The sequence below is a fragment of the Chenopodium album genome, chromosome 3 (assembly GCF_948465745.1).
Source record: "Chenopodium album chromosome 3, dcCheAlbu1.1, whole genome shotgun sequence".
NCBI classification, from domain to species: domain Eukaryota; kingdom Viridiplantae; phylum Streptophyta; class Magnoliopsida; order Caryophyllales; family Amaranthaceae; genus Chenopodium; species Chenopodium album.
In genome coordinates this window covers 62,079,604-62,087,799 of record NC_137836.1, presented here as the reverse complement: position 1 = coordinate 62,087,799, position 8,196 = coordinate 62,079,604, and positions in this window count along the sequence as shown.

Here is an 8,196-nt window from a genome sequence, read left to right as displayed (position 1 = left end):
CACAATCAATCAATGTGACAATTAAATCATATAATACCACACACTAATCATATACATATAAATCATGATCATATATAATTCACAAATTATAAAATTTACACATAACAATACGGAGTACAATTAATACTAACAATTTATAATCAAACAAATCAAAAAAATTAATTAAGATCGTGTGATTACCTTAGGCAAAAATTAGGCAAGGCACTCCACCTTCACAATTCACGCACATTAATTGCAAGTTGGGAGAAAGTAATTATTGATTGCTCAAATTTTGTCATGGAGATTAAAAAAGGAAAGAAACTTTTAAGAAGAATCAAATTGGGGTTTGATTATGAAAGTCACACACAATTGCACAAACCAAATTGTACGGCAAGCCTTTTTTTTAAAAAAATAAAATATCTTTTGAGAGTTAAGAATATTTTTAGGGTTTAAAATAGTTTATATACGTTTTGAATTGTACAGTGCTATTTAAACAAGATAGGGTTTTAAAACTTTACGAACTCTAAAATAAAAAAAAATAAAAAAAATATGAGATTAGGAAGGTTATTTAATAAATAAAAATAACAATTTTTTTTTATAAAATATAATATATAAAATCATAAAATATTCGGGTATTACAATCTACCCTCCTTAAAACAAGTTTCGTCCCTGAAACTAGGGTATTACAATCTACCCTCTTTAAAACAAGTTTCGTCCCGAAACTTAAAGTAGAAAATTTTATAGGGTATTACATTGCGGCAAGGGGTGGGGGGGTAGGGGGAGATCGCCGGAAGCCGACGACCCCGATGGTGGGGCTGGTTGGGGGTGGGGGGAAGGGGTGGTGCGGGGGCTGGCCTGGGGGAGGTGGCTGGTGGTGGGGTTTTTTTTTCTGTTTTATTTTTTATATCCATTAAAACAATGATTTTATTTTTATTTGATCACTTAATTAAGGATTATAATTTTAGTTAATGAAATTGGTTATGTGTGATAAATTGTTGTAACCTCATGGGTACAAATGAGAAATTTCAAAAAACTTGGGTACAGGTGAGAAAACGTAAAACCACATGGGATAAATGAGAAAAACCCTTTTTTTCCGAATTTCTCATTGGTAGTCATGTAAAATTGCACATTCTCAATGGAAACAAAATTGGTAGAGGTCACCGGCGCGAGGTGGAGGTGGGGAGCAAGGTGGCTGATTTTTTTATGGAAAATTTGTAAATTACCACCCAAAAAGGGGTGCTGTTTTGAAATTACCACCCAATAAAAAATTTAACCCAAGAAACCCGCTATTTTTACTTTTGTTTTCGGGATAAATTGAAATGGAAGAATTCCATATTTTAAATTACCACCCATTAAAAATAAAATTCTTTCAGATTACCACCTTTTTTTGTTTTCCGGTGAAAAATCTGTTTGAGGGCCCCACATAACGGCTATAAACGGCTACTTTGACTCTCTCTCCCCGATTTCTGTTGTTTATAAATTGTCAAACTTCAATTTAAAAAATTTTGCCCCAAATTTCATTCAAAATTCCTCAAATTTCAACTTCTACTGTTAGAAGAAGATATCTACTAAATTTCATACTCTGACTTTGCAGCTAATTAAGGTATGATTCCAGTACTTTGTAATTTAGGAGGTTTTTTTCCCTAATTTAGGAATTAGGGTTCCTGAGGCAATAAAATTTGGGGCTTTTTGCAATTAGGGTATTTGTTTGCAATTAATTGTGCGATTTAGTTAGAATTCTGCTAATTGAAGTTGATGTTGTCCAAATTTGTTCTTCAATTGTTTATTATTTATGCTGAATAATTGTATCTTATGTGTTTTGTTTTGCGATTGAATGATTCATTGATGCATGAAGTTGTAAGCTAGTTGTTTTTGTTTGTTTTTGGATTATGTCTTGCAGAAATGGAGGAGATCAGAATAAGTACATTTTCAGATTTAAGTATATGAGTGTTGTTGTTGACCTTGAATATGAAGTAGGCAAAAGTAACCTATAGGATACATCCATAGCTTTTGAAGATCAACTTCGTGACATGGAAGATCTAATAGAAGGATCAATTGACCTTCTGTACCCCATATTTCAGTATATCTATAAAGGAAAGTATAGGACTTTAGAAGATGATGGTGATGTGTTCAAGATGATTAGGAGGTTGGGAAAAAAGGATATGTACATCATACATGTTGGGAGCACAGATGACCCTGGTTTCTTGGTTGATTGCATCATTGAGTACAGGATGAAACAGAATGGGACTTGGCCACCCCTGGTTATCCTCATTATGGTGGCCAACCACCACAGTGACTAGGTGTGCTTGACTTAGAAGTGTATAATTGCTTGTGTTGCATAGACTGACTTGTTGTTTTGTAATTGCGGGTTGGAATATGTCTTGGAATAACACATCTCCCACAGACCAGAAGAAATGCAATTGTGGATTGCCTTTTGCTAGGTTGACATCTTGGACCAGAGAGAACCCAGGGAGGAAATTCAAGGCTTGCAAATTCTATGACCCTAACACTGAAACTAGGGGTGCAAGTGCTTTGAATGGATTGACACTGAAGATGGAACTAAGTGGCAGAGAGATGTGATCAATCAACTTTTGCTTGACAAAAAGTTGATGAAATCTAAAGTGAACTCTCTCAAAAGGGATGTTGATGACTTAACAGGGCAGAGAAGAAGTCTTCTTAATGAGGTGGATACATTGAAAATGAAATGCAAGGCTTTGAGTGGGGACAGGAAGAAGATGATTAATGGCAGTGGCAATCTTGATAGCAAGCTGATGATTGTTGTAGTTTTTGTTTGGTCCTTCATTTTAGTTTTAGGTTGTGTTGTAGATAAAAAAATGGTTTAAGGGAGGTGTACTTATTGTAGTAGTAGTTTATTGTAATGTTAAACTTGGTGTTTTGGTTTGTTAAAGCAATGAACAAGTAGTTGTGGTTTATATATTGTGTGTTTGTTATTGCTTTATGTGGTTTGTATTTGTATCATGGCAATGAACATAAGTGCAAATTAATGAAACTAGGATTGAAGCAAACTTTCTTTCAACTAACTGTCTATGGCATTGAAATGAAATCCAAGTTTTTACAAGTCACAAAATACAAGCCACCACTAAATATAGTTAAGTACATGACAGTTGGTGTTCTGAAAATTAAGCTTGTTAGTGTTCACAAAATACAACCTAACACTACCACCTTCTAATTGCATAGTGTCCAAAATATGACAACCTAACAATACCACCTTCTAATTTCTACCACCTTGGATCTTGTAATTCATAGAAGTTGGAACAAGGTTAGCATAAATAGTTGTTGAGGCTTGGCTTGGTTGACTTAAAGGTTGCTACTGCTGATTCTGCTGACTTTGCTGCTCCTGCTGTTGCTGTTGTTGCTGTTGGTTCTGCTGCTGGTCCTTCCTGTACTGCTCTTGAGGGAATGTCCTGTTTCCAATGTTGTTAGGTCTAGCAGTAGCACCAATTGCACTCTCCTGTATTTGACACAGAACATCCCAATCAAAATTCAAATTATCCCACTCAGAACAGAACATAACATAACAAGAAAAAAAAAACCTTCTGCAATCCCCTTTGTTGTTTCTTCTTTCTTTGCTCTTTCACCCATTCAGTGTCCGAGGGGGGTCTGCCTCCATCTTTCTTTGGTGAAGGCACATCAATAGGAGTTACTGTAGGGTTCTTGCAAGTTTTTGCATAGTGACCTTGCTGCCCACAATTTTTGCAGATGCTTCTTCTCTTCACAGGCTTCTGCACTTGTTGGCTTTGGGAACCCTCTTCTCCCTATTCTAGCTTTCTTTTCATTGATTCAGGTCTTCCAGGCTGGACTCTAATGGCTGGTGGCATAGGTGCTCTGAGCTTCACCTTCTCCCAATGGTGTGGGCGAGGCATAGGTTGCACTTCATACCTATAAGCCAACATATAGGTGTCCACAGAGTATGCACTGTCGACATAGTCTTCAGGATCTGCCCTTTTGTCCATGATGCATGCATATGCATGGACACAAGGGACACTTGTAAGCTCCCAGTGATAGCAGGTGCATGTTTGTTTGCTAAGGTCAACTGTAACTATATCAAAATTCAGTTCAACCTCATATGCATCATCCCTAGATACTTGCACAATACGTACAATGCCTTGCAACAGGCTCAATTCTCTTGAATGTTTTCTTCACATAAGGAGTTACTTTGCCTTACATTTTTTTATAACACTCCCACTTGTCATGGTTCCTTTTCATCATATACCTCCTAATAAGCCACTCCATTTGAGTCAAAATAGGCTTATCCCTAACTTCTTTTATAACAGCATTAAAGGTCTCAAACATTATTAAGAAGCATGTTTGACTTAGGGAAAGAACTAAAGGCATGCCTAGACTAGTGCTCTGGTGGGATGTCAGCAAGGTACTCATATGCCTCCTCAGAAAGAAACTTAATTGACTCCATGGCCACTTCAAAATCAAACTATAAAAGACAAAAAATAACTAGTAAATACCTAACATATAACCTAGATTATGGACAGTACAACCAAAACAAGATTTTAACACATTCTAAGTATAATAAACTGGTGTCTTTTGTAACTTACCAAGGTAGTTGCTCTGGCAGCTGACCAAAATAACTCCTTAAATGTTGAGCCACTGAATTGTAGCTTAAAGTTATCCCAAATGTGCCTGACACAGTACCTTGTGTCTGCATTTGGCACAACTTGACTCAAAGCTTCCAGTAGGCCCTTTTCACAAACCACAATTGAGCAACAGCAATCATTTCATTTCATTAACCCAAGTTAAGACTGGAAATGAAAGTAACATATACTTCAACAAAATAGGCTTACCTTTTGTCTATCAGACATGAAATTATAACCAAGGCCTCCATCTTAATCTTTTAGTGTATCCATCAGCCTCTCAAGAAAGAAAATCCATGTTTCTTTGTTCTCAATCTCAACTGTAGCCCAAGCAATAGGGTAAATGTTGTTATTACCATCCTTACCAACTGCTACTAGGATCTGTCATGGGTAGGGACCCTTCAGATGAGTGCCATCAAGCCCTATCAAAGGTCTGCAGCCAGATAGAAACCCTTTGGCTAAAGGTGCAAGACACATGTACATTCTTAAGAATAATGGAGGTTCAGGCTTCTCTACTCCATCAACTACTACTACACAACCAGATCCAGGGCTATGCTTAATAATAGCCTTACCATAGTCTCAAACTATAGCATACTATTCTGATGCTGAGCCATAAATCATCAGTTTAGCCCTTGCCCTTGCCACCCAAGCCTTAATGTATGTTATTTCTATCCCAAGGTCCCCTAAAACTTTCCTTCTGAAAGCTTTAATCTTCAACCCAGGATCTGATTTGAAATCCTCAATGTACTTCTCAGCTAAGTACTCAACAGTTAAGTTATGATTGCTTCTAACCCTAAGACAGTTTCTCTTAATTTGCCAAAAATCTTGGTTCACAGACCTTCTAACCACCACCCTAAAGTGACATCTTCTACCCCCAACACATGTACAAGTAGGAAGTCTACATTTTTTAGCATTCTATTTACACTGACACCTCTTCCTACATTGTATAGTAATCTTACTACTATCATTGTGAAAATACCAATATTCATACCTGTTTTCAATGGCATAAACCCTAAGAGCTTTCCTCACCAATGTGTTGTTAATGAACTTCTGATATTTCACCAATTGGATTGGTTTCTTGAAGTCAGTTGAAGCATGGAACCATGGACTAGGATCATGCTCATCATCAGAAGCTCTTGGACTGTCCAAATCTTCAGAATCTGAAGTATACTCTTTCTGAAGAGTTACCTCTTTCTGTAGTAGTTCACTTTCCAAAAAGACTTGCTCTTCATGTTTGTCTTCCACATCCTTCAAACTGGCATTCACCTCTTGTAGAATTTTCCACCCATTGTCCTCCAATTGTTTGGCCTATTCTGGTCCCTCATCTTCACCCTCCTCTTCCCCAATATCCCAATCTATGTCAGTATCAACAGACCCACCAGAATCAGATCCAGAATCTGATTCAAGCACAAGCTTTCTCTTGGTCTTGTTCTTGGAGTTCCCCTTATTTTTCCCTTTTCCTTGAGCTTTTCCCTGAGCTTTTCCCTTCACTGTCTTCCCCCTAGAAGTACCTTCCTGCTCACCTTGCTTCCCCTTCCCTTTTACACTCTTTGTAGGAACCCTATCCCCAACATTATCTACTTCTTTATCACCCTCTGTCACACCCTTGTCTTTTTGTTGTTTTAACCTAGAGCTTCTTCTAATCTCGGTGGGCTTGGCAACAGTGTTTTGGCTATTTTGGGTAAGCTGAACAGAAATGGGTTCTTCACTAACAGCCCTAAACTGTTCTTGGCTAGTACAGTAAAGTGCAACAAAGCCATCCTTACTTTTTGTCTCCAAAAAGCCCTTGACTTCCTCATCATTCACAATTTCCCTTTTCCCATTTGACCAAAGCTTTCCCTTTTTTTTATACCAAATACTCCACACACTAGGCACATGCAAATCCAACTTAACAAACCCCCAAATGCAACTCTCTCTAAGCAACTGCACTGACATGTCACTCACTTTACAACCATGCCTCCAAAACTCCCATCCTCCTTCATACACAACCAAATTCCTTCCCTTTATCGTTTTTTTTAACAAACCCACCACCTAATCTAACCTTAACATCCACAAATTCCTCATTATCAGGGTCATGTTCATAGTATTAAGGCAGTAATCAATCATTAAGTTTGGCAGTCAATAATTTACCAACCCAACACAATTGTTTATTCAATTCAACATAAGTGGCTTAATTAAACAATTCCCCCAATTACACAACAATTACAGTTCCAATTGCAATAATAAACAAATGTGAAGATAATCCATTACAAAATGAACCCTAATTTTACACATAATTGCAATTATACCATCAACAACAAACAAATACGAAATTCAACTGTATAAGACCAAAATTGCTTACCTCAGAAGTCGCCATTGACATCAGCAAGTGACAGGAGCTTCAACTACACGCTTCAGGTCCCCACAGAACACTTCGAGATGGCGCAATCAACAGTACATGCAAGTACAACCAAAGCATTTAATTTCCAGAAAAAGTAGACTTGGGGTTTTGATTAAATCCTATATGGGTAGTTGAGAACTTGACAGATTTTCAGAAGGAATTGAGGAGAGATGAAGAGTATGGAGTTTAATGCAACAGACAGAACGTTAGGTCGAAGAAAAGAAGAAAAAAAAAGGAGGGAAGTTAATAAGGTGGGACCCACAGTCGGATTTTCAACCGGAAAACATAAAAAGGTGGTAATTTGAAAGAATTTTATTTTTAATGGGTGGTAATTTAAAATAAATTTTTTATTGGGTGGTAATTTCAAATTAGGACCCTTTTTGGGTGGTAATTTACAAATTTTCCTTTTTTTTAGGTTAATTTATTGTTTAATTAAGCTAATTAGTTACTAATTGTAAAATTAATGTTATATTTGGGAAACTTGTAAAAATTAATTATTATTATGCTATATTAAAAGGCGTTTCTGAGCAAATCCTACACTACTACAAAAAAAGGCCTTAGAGAACTGTTAGAATAGGCTTTATAGATCGTCTTAGGGGCGATCTTCTGCTAAGCGATGTATAAAGTATAGAGAACGGGTCGTTTAGGCGTTTTATATAATAACAAATAGAGAACGGTTGTTAGTCACAACCGTTCTCTTTTCCCTTCTTAAATTTGTACACTAAGGAAGGAATAAAGAATGGTATAGGACACTTAACAGTTCTATATTGCATTACAATAGAGAACGGTTAAGTTAGATAACAGTTCTTTATTTTATTTTATTTTTTTTTAAATCCAGCCATAATAATTCGAATTACTTTTGTACGTATTTTATATTGTATTATTCCTGTAGCTACATGCCACGTGGCGCCTATGTGTTGTACAAGATTTGAACCCACGATCTTAAGGTTAAAAACTATGGTGTCAACCACTAAGCTATTACCATATTACTCCGTACAGGTTATTCTGCCAAAATTAAATATAAATAAAGATTTCAATATGCATGGAATTAATGCAGTAATTCGGGGCATCACCCGAGTCTAACAACTAGATTTTTCCTTAATAACCGCGTAAAATCATCAACGTAACTTACAGAGAGAGTAAATAAATTAGGAACAAAAGAAATTCAAGTACCTTTAATCTACAAAAAAAATGAAAAAAAAATATATACTCCCTCTGTCCCATAATATA